This window comes from Ochlerotatus camptorhynchus, unplaced genomic scaffold (assembly GCF_037179485.1).
Source record: "Ochlerotatus camptorhynchus isolate MF236.1 unplaced genomic scaffold, CSIRO-AGI_Acam_v1.1 ptg000007l, whole genome shotgun sequence".
Classification (NCBI taxonomy): domain Eukaryota; kingdom Metazoa; phylum Arthropoda; class Insecta; order Diptera; family Culicidae; genus Ochlerotatus; species Ochlerotatus camptorhynchus.
In genome coordinates, this window is record NW_027040499.1 from 3205970 (window position 1) to 3219089 (window position 13120).

Consider the following 13120-nt stretch of genomic DNA (forward strand, 5'->3'; position numbering starts at 1 on the left):
GGATTTTATCACTAGGTAAGCCGCCTTCAATCAGATTGATCCCCCTTGTTCGCTGAGCAAATCTTCGTCTTGTTCCAGTCGGGTCGCTAACAAGAACCATTTTAATTGGCTCGCTATCCGACATTGTTACGATGTGCCCAGCCCACCGTAGTCGCCCGATTCTCGCATTCGATCTAACTAATTTCAACTTACAAACCTGCTGCAATGCTACTTAATGATTCAATTCTTTTCTATAGTGATTTAACAATTTCCGAGCTAAATCCAATCGTTTAAAAATTAGTTTAAAACTTTTAGAAGTGAGAACAAATCAGAAGCGATTCAAAAAATTCCTAATTGAGGTGACATTTTTCAATGCAGTTGTCAAAACTGAGTCGAATAAGTCATTAACATTGTTCTAATTGAGTCTGAACCTTTCTGTTATGTTATTCAATCCTTCTTAAAGTTGTCAAAACTTTCCTGCATGAGACAACAAAACCCTACCCCAAGCTCCTCCCCTTTTCCTATCCTTCGACAATGTACCCCTCTAACCTCGAGTAAGCCGTGAGTATTCGGCCCAACTCCTACTAGACATAGAATTAAGTGAATTTTGTTACAAACAAAGAACAATGAATTATCGGCTCCGTAAAGCTAACGCGATTGAGCCTTGCAAATAAACGAACTAGATAAAAAAAAAGCTTTCCAGCAGTGATCCAACATATCCCAAACCTAAGCTTTAAAGAATTGGTTTCGCATTTTCTGAAGTGAGGCCACATTAGCTGATTTAATCTCTTTCCTAAATGAATCCAAGGTTTCCTGCATTGATTCAACTTTTTTCGAACTGAATCCAAACTTTGACCAAACGGGTTTGACATCTTCCTAAGTAAGCTGAAACTAATGTTCTGCCCGACAACAACTCAGCAGCACGAAACTCCTTGAACTGTGTCTCAGAGTCGGCGGCAAACTGGAGGGGCTACGCGGACGAAAAGGCACTCAAGCTTTCAATTAAAATGAAACACAGCGCGGATGTTGTGATCGATTTTCTTGCACATACCACATTTTGCAAAAAACTGTGCAAAATTTAGGGACGATTGGTTGTAACCAGGCTTTCCGCATTGCGTTTGAAATTTGTATGGAAATTAGTATGGGAAAAACTACTTTTTTTTGCATCTTTATTACTAGGGACCACAATTTTGCACAAACCACGCATCTAAATACGTTAAAGTTTAGACCAGAAAGTGCCTAACAACTTTGCCTAACAAGGATGTATTGTGCTAGAATGCCCCGAAACAAAGTTATAGCTGTTCATAGATTAATGTTTCGAATTAAATGCCAAAGATCGCTTTTCCTGCCAACACTGCCCGTGTACCAATGAAAGTCAGACTCAAAACTGAAATAATTTCGAAGTTAATTATTTTATCGGTTTGGTACGTTCATATGAAATATTCAAAAACAATAGATCTATCTCATATGCGTAGCCGGATGGGGGATGCGTGGGGAGGGGGAGGGAGGGTCATTCATATCAATAGAAGTAAAGTTTCAAACTGAAATAACTTCGGAGTTTCATATTTTATCGATTTGGTATGCTCAGATGAATTATTCAAAAACAATTTTTCAATCTCATAGGCATATTAAGAGATGAGGGGAGGTAAACTATACCCCCGCCGCCATCACCCATATAAATGGTAGTAAAGCTTCAAACTGCAATAACTTCGGTGTTTCTGATCTTGTCAAGTTGGTATGTTCAGATGTTTTCAAAAACATGTGCTCCTTGTAATAGGCGTAGTTAGATATGGGGGGGGGCTTACTGTATGCTTTCCGGTCCTCACTTATATCAATGAAAGTAAAGATAAAGACTAAAATAACTTCGGAGTTTCCCATCTCTCGAGTTGTTCGGCTGGGTTATTCAAAACCATTTGCTCAATCTCATAAGATCAGTTGCTAAGCGAGTACTCCCATTCTCTTCCCTACTCTTTTGGTGCAATATACAATGTCAGCTATATTCACACAAATGTCATTGGATTGTAATGATTATATTTCATTTTAATATGTTCTACGATTTCTCAGGGTACTCTTTTCGATGCTGTTCTATCCCTTGAAGCAAATATTGCTGTTGAACTCGGGTGGATTTCTTGATATGTCAGAAATTAGCTTCACCCCTCATTCAGCCATATCGTTGACAACCATCAAGGAAGCAACTCGTTGTATCGCATTGAAATAATCTGTATCATTACTCCACTCGTTTGTCGGTTTTTGCATGAAACCGGTCGAAATTTCGAAAAGGAATCAGCACTGTTAGAAGTGACGTTTGGCTTGAGAGCCCAACTGAAACTTAGCCCTCTTAAAGTTGGCCCAACAAGCGAAATCCGACTGTATCTGTGTCTGAGACGAAACTGGTGAAGGCAAATTTCGTTTTCTCTTGTTTTTGGTTCTTGATGTACGACTACTTCTGTGTTTTCTGGCCCGCCTTAGCTGCTAATAATTCAAACAACATCTCCTGCTAATAATTCAAACAACATCTCCTCACTAACAAATGAACGGAGAAGTGGATAGTAAATATTTACACTACAACAATTTTCATTTTAAAAACTGCATAAAGTAAGCTCTCTAACAACGCTTATGAGATTGAGCAAATGTTTTTTTTTTTTTATAATTCAACTTGAACATACCAAATCGATAAGATAAGAAACTCCGAAGTTATTTCAGTTTGAAACTATTGATATGAGTGAGGGGACGGGGTGTAATATTACCCCCCCCCCCTTCTCCAACTACACAAATGAGATAGAGCAATTGTTTTTGAATAATTCATCTGAACATACCAAATCGGTAAGATAAGAAACTCCGATATTATTTCAGTTTGGAATCTGACTCACATTGGTACACCGGCAGTGTTGGCAGAAAAAGGGATTTTCGATGTTTAATTCAAACCATAAATATCTGAATAGTTATGACTTTTTGACTTAGAACTACGTCTTTGTCGACTATACTGGGGTGCAAATCAAAAAATATGTGTGGTGAAGGAGTGTTAGGTTTTGAACGCTTGTAACTTTGTCATTTATAGATGAAATTAAAATCCAAATACGCCAATCGATTGGATATTACAGTACGAACCTGTTGAAATAAATATTTTTCAATTTTTCTGTAACTAAACTTTTGAAACTGTACAAATGATAATTCTATCACTGATTTCATTAAATAAGCCTTTTTCCCAAACCCAGTCATCATAAACGAATACCACTTGGTTGCACATCACTCTGGTGATTCTGCTGGCCAAAGCTCTCCATCCCCCCCTGTATTCTGGAGACAACCACCAGCGCAAAACAACAACCCCGATCTGTTCTCAGCGGATGATATGATGGAAATTTTCGTCAACATGTCCGGTGCTCTTCGTAAGTGCCGCAATAAGCCCGAACAGATCCAAGTGCTCGGTAAGTTCATCATCCAGTATGGTGTCTAAACCGCTAACCATCGCTACCTGGAACGCTTGCTCTGTAAAAGCAAAACAGATTGAGCTTGCCGACTTCCTCCGCAAGCACAGCATCGACGTAGGCCTTCTAACCGAGACCCATCTAAGGTCCGGCGACAGCTTCTGGTTGCCTGACCACAACATTATCCGGCTTGATCGCACCAGCTCCAGGGGGGGTGGTGTAGCGGTCATCGTCGGAAAGGGAATCAAGTTCTGCACTCTGCCCCACGTCCGCACTTCTATCATCGAGGCCGTTAGTGTGGAGGTGGAATCACCAACTGGAAACGTCCGGTTTATCACTGTTTACTGCCCACGCCAGTGCACCGCCAACAATGGACTAGGAACTCAATTCAAGAACGACCTGACCGCCATCACCCGTACTAGCTCCCGATTCATCGTTGGGGGCGACCTGAACGCCCGCCATGAAGCTTGGCGGAACTACCAGCGGAACCGAAATGGATGTCTATTGTTCGACCACGCACAACATGGACTGTACACTGTGCAGTTTCCGGACGAACCAACTTTTATCTCTCCGGCGGGAAATCCGTCCACCCTGGACTTTTTCCTGTTAAACATCGTACTATCCAAGCCGGAGGCGCACAACGATCTCAGCTCCGACCACCAACCGGTGGTGACTGAAGTCGGTGTCAACGTGGTTCCTGCTAGAAGCTGCCTGCGTAAAGACTACCACCATGTCAACTGGGTGCAGTACGGACGAATGGTGGACAGCAACATCGATGAAAATCCACTGCTCGACACCGTAGATGACATCGACCGGGCGTTAGAAGGACTCCAACAGGCCATATCCGTGGCTGACGAGGCGTGTGTTCGACAAGTTCCTGTGAGGGGTAAGTTTGTTGCTATTGATTCCCACACCCATTTACTTATTCGGTTGAGAAATGTTCGTAGACTCCAGTTTCAGAGGACTGGAGATCTGGGCAAAAAACGTGAAGTGGCCGTTCTGAACAGGCAGATTGATTCCAGAATGGACTCACTCCGAAATGAAAGTTTCGGGCGTGTTGTCCAGAATCTGGACGACCGCTCCAGACCATTCTGGAAGGTAGCCAAGGTCCTGAAAAATCATCCCAAACCCGTTCCACCTCTCAAAGTCGAAAATGATGACGATCGACTTTTAATTACCCCACAGGAGAAAGCAAATGCAATCGGCAAGCATGTCGCTTCATCGCATTTGCTTGGCTCGACTATACAAAGTCCGCTCGATGATCAGGTTGCGCAATGCGTTCAAAACCTAGATGTCTCCCCTTGTGTCGTGCCTCCGGCGGATATGATTACAGTACAACAAATTTGCTCAGCGCTGAAATGCACCAAGAACATGAAGGCTCCCGGGTTTGACGGTATATTTAACTTGATCTTGAAGAGACTCAGCATGAAAGTGCAGTCTCTTCTAACCGCTATCTTCAACAGATGTTTGGAACTGCACTACTTTCCAAGCATCTGGAAAGTAGCAAAAATCATACCAATCCGCAAACCCGGTAAAGATCCAACATTGCCTTCAAGCTACAGACCCATCAGCCTCCTTTCAGCGCTGAGCAAATCGTTCGAGAAACTCATTCTCAATCGTTTGCTCAAGTTTGTCGAGGAAAATAACATTTTCCTTCCGGAACAGTTTGGGTTCAGAAAGGGGCACTCCACCAATCAACAGCTAGTGCGGGTGATGAATAACATCCGAAGTAACAAAGCTGTATCCAAGTCCACAGCCATGGCCTTGTTAGACGTTGAGAAAGCGTTTGACAATGTTTGGCATGATGGACTTGTGTACAAGCTTTGTAACTTCAACTTTCCTTTACATCTGGTTAAAATCACCCGTAACTACCTCCAGCAAAGGTCGTTTAAGGTATCATTGAATGGTTGTCTTTCCGACACGTTTTCCATCCCAGCAGGAGTCCCGCAAGGCCCCTTGCTTTACAGCATTTATACTTCCGACATTCCTCCCCTCGGTGACGGTTGCGTGTTTTTCCTGTTCGCAGATGATACCGCAATAGCCGTCAAAGGAAGGATGCCTCGCGAAATAACGAACAAACTTCAACGATGCCTTAACGCCTTTGCTGACTATGCCACCACGTGGAAAATCAAAATCATTGCCTCCAAAACACAAGCGATCATGTTCCTCCATCGGCAATCGCCCAAACTAAAACCGGCTCCATCTTGTACTGTAATCATGGATGGCACAAGGGTTGAGTGGTCCGCCGAAGTAACCTATCTCGGGATGTTGTTCGATGAAAAGCTCCTCTTCCGTTCGCATGTGGAGAAAACCGTAATCAAGTGTTCTGCCTTGGTTAGGTGTCTGTATCCGCTGATTTGCCGTAGATCCCGCCTCTCAAGGGTGAACAAACTGGCCGTCTACAAACAAATCATAGCACCTGCGATCCTCTACGCAGCTCCGGTGTGGGAATCATGTGCATAGACTCACAGGAACAAAATTCAGGTAGCTCAGAATAGAGTGCTGAGGATGGTTCTTGATCGTCCTTTCGACACTAGAATAACAAATTTACACGAAGAGGCAGGAATTGCCAAAATAGATTCAAGAATTAACGAAATTAAGACTAAATTTGCAGAAAAATGTAATTTATCAGAACATGCTTTGATAAGCAATTTGTATATAGTAGGTTAGGTGTATATAGTAGTTGTAGTTGTAAATAGTAGTTATAAGTAGTTTTCTTTTTCAATTTAAAACAAACCAATCCCACCAAGGTGGTCATTCTCTAAAACAGGCCTGATAGGACTAGGAACTGTAATTAATAATAATTGAAATTTCAAAGGAATTAAAGTTGAAAAGACGCATCTGTGTCACTTGAAAATTCATACATGTAAACCACACAAACACAAGAAATAAAGATCATTTAAAGTAAAAAAAAAAAAAAAAAAGCTTTTGCTCATTGTCGTTTCGGACGGCGTGGCATTTGGTCCTGCAGTAAGCAGGACCAAAACAGCGGCTAAAGGTGGATCACGGCGTGACCAAAATGAGGAAAAGTAATGATGTAAACCCCCTCCCCCTGGCGACAACGCTCTGATGAGGCAACGAAACCTTACCCCCAAGCTCCTTCCCTTTTCCTATCCTTCGACAATGTACCCCTCTAACCTCGAGTAAGCCGCGAGTATCCGGCCCAACTCCTACTAGACATAGAATTAAGTGAATTTTAATACAAACAAAGAACAATGAATTATCGGCTCCGTAAAGCTAACGCGATTGAGCCTTATAAATAAACGAACTAGATAAAAAAATCCCTCCCCCTTTCACAACAACCTCCCCCCTTCACATCAATCTCTCCCCCCTCCTCAACAACCTCTACTAACTCCCACCCCCACTCATCAACAACCTCTCCTAAACCCTCCCCCCACTTATCAACAAACCTTTCCTAACCAACCCCCCCCCCCCCCCACTCATCAACAACCTCTCCTGCGGAACGATTTTTTCTAACAAACTAACACGATTCAACAACAGGCTAGTTTAAACTGATGCCACAACGCGGTCAGTTTAGAAAAAGAAATTATGAGTACAGGGCATTGTTACCCTACCTCTGAAGTATATAATGCATGTATTCAGAATCTGTTTTGGCTTATTTTGAGAAATCGACTTTAGGCCAGCTAGCGTAGAACAAATACCCCTCCGTGATCGCTATCATTGGATTGTCAGTGGAAGGTTATCAATGATCCCCATGGTAGCGATCATTTGCCAATCATCATTTCAATAAAGTGTGGCCCTCACTCTGCAGAACCATCTCGGGTTCCATTTGATCTTACAAGGAACATCGACTGGCAAAAATATGCAACGGCGGTGATAATCGGTGTCGAATCAATAGATGCGCTTCCACCATTGGAAGAGTATCGATTCCTAGCCGATTTGATTTACAAAAGCTCACTGGAAGCACAAAAAAGAAAAGTTCCAAGTGCACCCTTTAAAAGGAGACCAGCCACACCTGGTTGGGACGAAGAATGCACAAAATTGTATGTAGAAAAATCTGATGCTTTCAAAGCTTTTCGTAGACACAAAACCTCCACTTACTTCGAGGAATATTCAAAGCTTGAGACAAAGCTGAAACAATTAATCAAAGCAAAAAAACGCGGTTATTGGCGCAATTTCGTCGAGGGACTCTCACGAGAAACCTCAATGAACACCTTGTGGAGGGTGGCTCGCAACATGCGTAACCGCTCATCTTTCAATGAGAGTGAAGAATACTCCAACCGATGGATATTCGATTTCGCTAAAAAGGTCTGTCCGAACTCAGTTCCAGCACAAAATATTCTTCGAGAAGCGTCTCCTAGCGGCGGCTCTCTGGATAGACCATTCTCAATGCTGGATTTCTCTATGGCTCTTCTTTCATCGAACAACTCCTCACCGGGAAACGATATGATTAAATTCAATCTTCTGAAAAATCTCCCAGATATCGCTAAAAGACGCTTGCTAGATTTATTCAATTCCTTGCTAGAAAACAACATTGTACCGCCTGAATGGAGACAGGTCAAAGTAATAGCCATTAAAAAACCTGGCAAATCAGCGTCTGACCATAACTCATACCATCCGATTGCTATGCTTTCGTGCATTAGGAAATTGTTGGAGAAAATGATCCTTCGGAGACTCGATCACTGGGTCGAATCAAATAACTTGCTATCAAATACACAGTTTGGGTTCCGCAAGAGCAAAGGAACAAACGATTGTCTAGCGCTGCTTTCCACAGATATTCAACTGGCCTTTGCGCACAAGGAGCAATTGGCTTCAGTATTCTTGGACATTAAGGGGGCTTTTGATTCAGTTTCCATTGAAATTCTGTCAGACAATCTGCACAGATGTGGACTTTCTGGAATTTTAAATAATTTCTTGTACAATTTGTTGTCAGAAAAGCAAATGAACTTTTCCCTTGGACAACTGACAACTTCCAGAATTAGTTACATGGGCCTGCCCCAAGGCTCATGTCTCAGCCCTCTTCTTTATAACTTTTATGTCAAAGATATCGACAACTGTTTGGCAGAACAATGCACGCTAAGACAACTTGCAGATGACGGTGTGGTTTCCGTAAGAGGTCCACATGCCATGGACTTGCAAGGACCATTGCAAAGTTCCTTAGATAACTTGTCTTCTTGGGCTAGGAATCTAGGGATCGAATTCTCGCCGCAGAAAACTGAACTGGTAGTGTTTACTCGAAAGCGGTACCCAGCCCAAATGCAACTTAATCTTTTGGGCAGAAACATTACTCAATCATTGTCTTTTAAGTACCTTGGGGTCTGGTTTGATTCAAAGTGCACTTGGAATACCCATATTACGTATTTGAAGCAAAAATGTCAGCAGAGGATCAACTTTCTCCGTTCAATTTGCGGCACATGGTGGGGTGCTCATCCGGGAGACCTCATAACGCTTTATAAAACAACTATTCTCTCTGTTCTAGAGTACGGCTCTTTCTGCTTTCTCTCGGCAAGAAAAAGTCACCTAATAAAATTGGAACGAATTCAATATCGCTGTCTGCGTATTGCTCTAGGCTGTATGCACTCAACGCATAACATGAGTCTCGAGGTTCTGGCAGGAGTAACACCCCTCCAGAACCGTTTCTGGGAGCTCTCTCTCAGAATACTAATCAAATGCGGAGTGACGAACACACTTATAATTGCAAATTTTGAAGAAATTCTTGGGCTGAACACACAATCTCGATTTATGAGAATCTACCACCACTACATATCATCAGATATGTGTCTTTCTTGTTATACTCCAGACCGTGTTCACTTCACCAATCGCAGTTCCTCAATTGAATATGATCTGACCATGAAACAAGCAACTCATGGGATTCCCGATCAACTTCGACCTATTATTATTCCGCGTATTTTTACTGAAAAGTACCAACAAGTCAATTGCATGAAAAGATATTTTACAGACGGGTCACGTCTCAATGGATCCACTGGCTTCGGTGTCTTCAATGAAAACTCTAGCGCCTTCCGCAAACTTCAGGAACCTTGTTCTGTTTATGTTACTGAGCTGGCAGCAATCAACTTCGCATTGGGATGATTTCCAACATGCCCGCAGACCATTACTTCATCTTCTCGGATAGTCTCAGTTCGATTGAGGCTATTCGGTCGATGAAACAAGGTAGGCACTCATCTTATTTCCTTTCAAAGGTAAGGGAGCAGATGTGTGTGCTGGTCGAAAGATCATATATGGATTACCTTTGTATGGGTCCCCTCACATTGCTCAATCCCAGGCAATGAGAAGGCGGACTCTCTCGCAAAGGTGGGCGCGCAGGAAGGCGAATTGTATGACAGGCAAATTTCACACGATGAATTTTACCATTTAGTGCGTCAGAGTACCTTTTCGAGTTGGCAAACCGATTGGGACACTGGAAATCTTGGACGGTGGTTACATTCAATTATTCCTAATGTTTCTTCGAGAGCGTGGTTTAAAGGCTTGGGCTTAAGTCGTGACTTCATTCGCGTGATGAGTAGACTTATGTCCAACCACTACTCGCTAGATGCTCATCTCAATAGAATAAACCTCGTGGACAGCAACATCTGTCGGTGTGGAAACGGTTACGATGACATCGAACACGCAGTTTGGCAATGTACGGATAATGACGCCGCCAGAGAGCGACTTTTGAATACCCTCGAGGCCCAAGGAAGGCAACCCTATGTTCCTATCAGAGACGTGTTGGCAACCCGTGATCTCTGCTATATGCAGTCCGTTTATGTTTTTCTTCAAATGTCTAGTATAAGGATTTAATTCCTTTGTCTTTTGTCTCTCTTTATTAGTTTTTGTTTGTCTTGTCCCCCCGTCTCGATGAGTTTCATCGTCGCCCACTGGTCACCATAGCCGGTCGAACTTCGGACGAAGCTAGAACAGCACTACCGTTCATACTGGCGACAACGCTCTGATGAGACAACGAAACCATACCCCAAGCTCCTCCCCTGATCCTATCCTTCGAAAATGTACCCTTCTAACCTCGAGTAAATCGCGAGTAATCGGCCCAACTCCTACTAGACATAGAATTAAGTGAATTTTGTTACACACAGTGAACAATGAATTATCGGCTCCGTAAAGCTAACGCGATTGAGCCTTCCAAATAAACGAACTAGATAAAAAAAAAATACCCCTCCGTGCGTCGCCAGACGCTTTCACCGAGTCTTTACAGCCTCACTGTTTCCCGCCATCAAGCTAGCCACCGTCATCGAGACCACCATCACCCCCACCAGTAAATTCCAGCAGCCACCGGCCGGTCAGGTATTTGTAACAAACCACCTTACACACACTTCTCCCCCCCCCCCACACACACCATGTTAAATTAGGGAAATAAATGGTAAAATTGTATTTCACCAGCTTCTTTTTACTACACCTTATCCGAGGTCTGATTTGCCGAGTAAAGTACACCAGCCGACCTTGAGACTAAGAAATAGTTCTCCAGCACTGCTGGCCATTAAAAGAGGTTGAACAACATTGTATAACCCACCCACCCCGTAACGTGGGTAGATCACCTTTTCGTGGTACGTTACGGGATGTAAGATCTACCACCGATTCCTAGTCCTGACTACTTCAAACTAGGAGAACAGGATTTTTCAGTAATCCAAGGAACACATCGTAGTCCTTGTTACTTTTTATGCCTTGTTGATAGTGACAAGACTCGGCTTTGTCCACCGAGGATGATCTTGAAACAAGGAAAACATGAGTTAGTTAGTCTTCATCTATGTGATTCCTAATCGTCTATTCGTTGTTCCCTAGTTTGAAGTGGTTAAGACTAGGGTTCTGATGCATGGTCATTATCGGTGTCATTCCTTAATTTTGTTGCTAAGGTATCCAATTTTGACTGACAAAGGGGCGCGCCTTTGGAGTGTGTTTCAACACTCCGAAGGGTATAAAGAGCGGGACCTTTCAATTAGAGTCGGATTCTTATGATAAATGCGAGAATGACAAATGAGGTCGTTGCTTTGCCAAACCCGCCGAGGTGTTTGTCCTGGTAGCCCCCTTGTTATCCCACCCTAGCAGCAACAAGTAGTGTGGATGATTCCTCTCTTATTATTTTTCCATGCTAAACCTTTTACGGTTGCATTCTGCTGAGTGAGGTGAATGAGAATTTTGTAGAAAGAATCACTTTTTATTTTCTAGCTTAAAACATACCTTGACACATTTAAATTGCTATTAACATCGAGAAAACTTTTATACTGTAACACATAAACATAAGCGTTAAGCAAATAACATAAATCGCTGATTGTAACACTCTGGAAGTGAAATTGACAGGTTTTATGTATCAAACAATCATTATTAACAAGTACAAAATATCATTATAACATCTAATGATTTCAAAATTCAGAAAATCATTTTTTATAGCATGTGAGTGGAAGCAAGCCTTCAAAGGACCACCACCAAAAAATATGTAATTACACTAATACCTAAAAGTCCAATTATTCGATTACGATTAATCGTAAAGATTTTTCCAGCTATACTTATCGAATTTTCAATTTTCCGAGCGCGTAACCGACATCGCTTGTTATTTCTACTCGTTGGATATAGCGCAGTAGAGAAAATAAATAACAGTACTAATTTATCTGAACAGGCATATAGAAGAACCATGACGTGAAACAGGATCATAAATTTGCCGAAAAAAGTGTTGATCGTCTTTCTGCTAAAGGCTAAGATCTCTCAACTTGTTGAGAGAAGAAGTTAGAGCTGCCCATAGCCCATAGAGCTGTCCCTTGTAGTTTTTTTTAAGCATTCGAAATTCTTGAAGGCTCCAGGAGTTCTAACGGTTCTTGAATATCAGCAGATTCCGGAGTTTAAAAAAAAGTTCAAAAAAGCAGATACTCACCAAGCACCGGAAATTCCCTAATTTTCGGGAGATCAGATGGTTCCTACAGTGCTAGAAATGGGAGACAAAAGGTTGAAAAATGCAAGTATTAAAAAAATGAATTTTTATGACATCAAATAAATTATCCAATGTAAAGTAAAGTCTGTTCCAGTTAGTATGTGGCCGCTTCTTTTTAATTACTGTAGCGGAGCAATTCCCTACGAATTCGCAAATCGGTTTATTTTTGTGTTTTTGATTTGGTTGAAAATTTGCGAAAACGTTCCTCATGACCGACTTTGCCATTTTGAATCCAGCCTTATTTTTGAAAAGGGCCTATGGAAAAATATCAAGCTTATTTTCAGAAAATTTTTACTCGAAAACTGTTTGTCCGATCGGTTTGGTGTCTTGTGCAATATTGCAGGTAATAGATGAGACTATTTGAAAACAAAATATACACTCTAAAAAAAACTACCCCTTTAAAAAAAATCTCAAAAATGTTTTAGGAAACAAAAAAATTGCATTTTTTGCACTATAGGTCAAGATGGTGAAATGATTGTCAAAAAAGTTATATATATATATTTAAAACCTCAAGTTTTTGGAAAATATCCAAAACTTGGTCCAATTACTGTTTCAACTTTAAATAATGAAAGTACATAAAATTTACAATAAAAAAGCACGTGGGTAAAATTTTGACAAGTCGCACCGTTTTCGAGATGTAGCGATTTGAAAGTAGATATATTTAAAATGTTGGTAGTTTTTGGCCATTTTCAAATGTATTTCGCGGTTCTCCAGTTCCAAAAAAAAATTTCCCGAAAGATAAGAAAATTTTACAATGAAAATGCTCTTGGTGGCTCATCAATATATTAAATTTCTTCTAAAATATAAAAATAAAACTATGTGA

General features: G+C 41.6%; 1 protein-coding gene across 3 annotated transcripts in view; it reads right to left on the reverse strand.

Moving 5' to 3' along the window:
- Nucleotides 1-13120, reverse strand: part of Adcy8 (adenylyl cyclase 78C) — a 339012-nt gene that overhangs the window by 198264 nt on the left and 127628 nt on the right. For all 3 annotated transcript variants that reach the window (XR_010517431.1, XM_065217276.1, XM_065217289.1), the window contains exon 2: nt 12241-12291. The gene's annotated coding sequence lies outside the window, so the exon portion shown is untranslated. The remainder of the gene's footprint in view (nt 1-12240; nt 12292-13120) is intronic.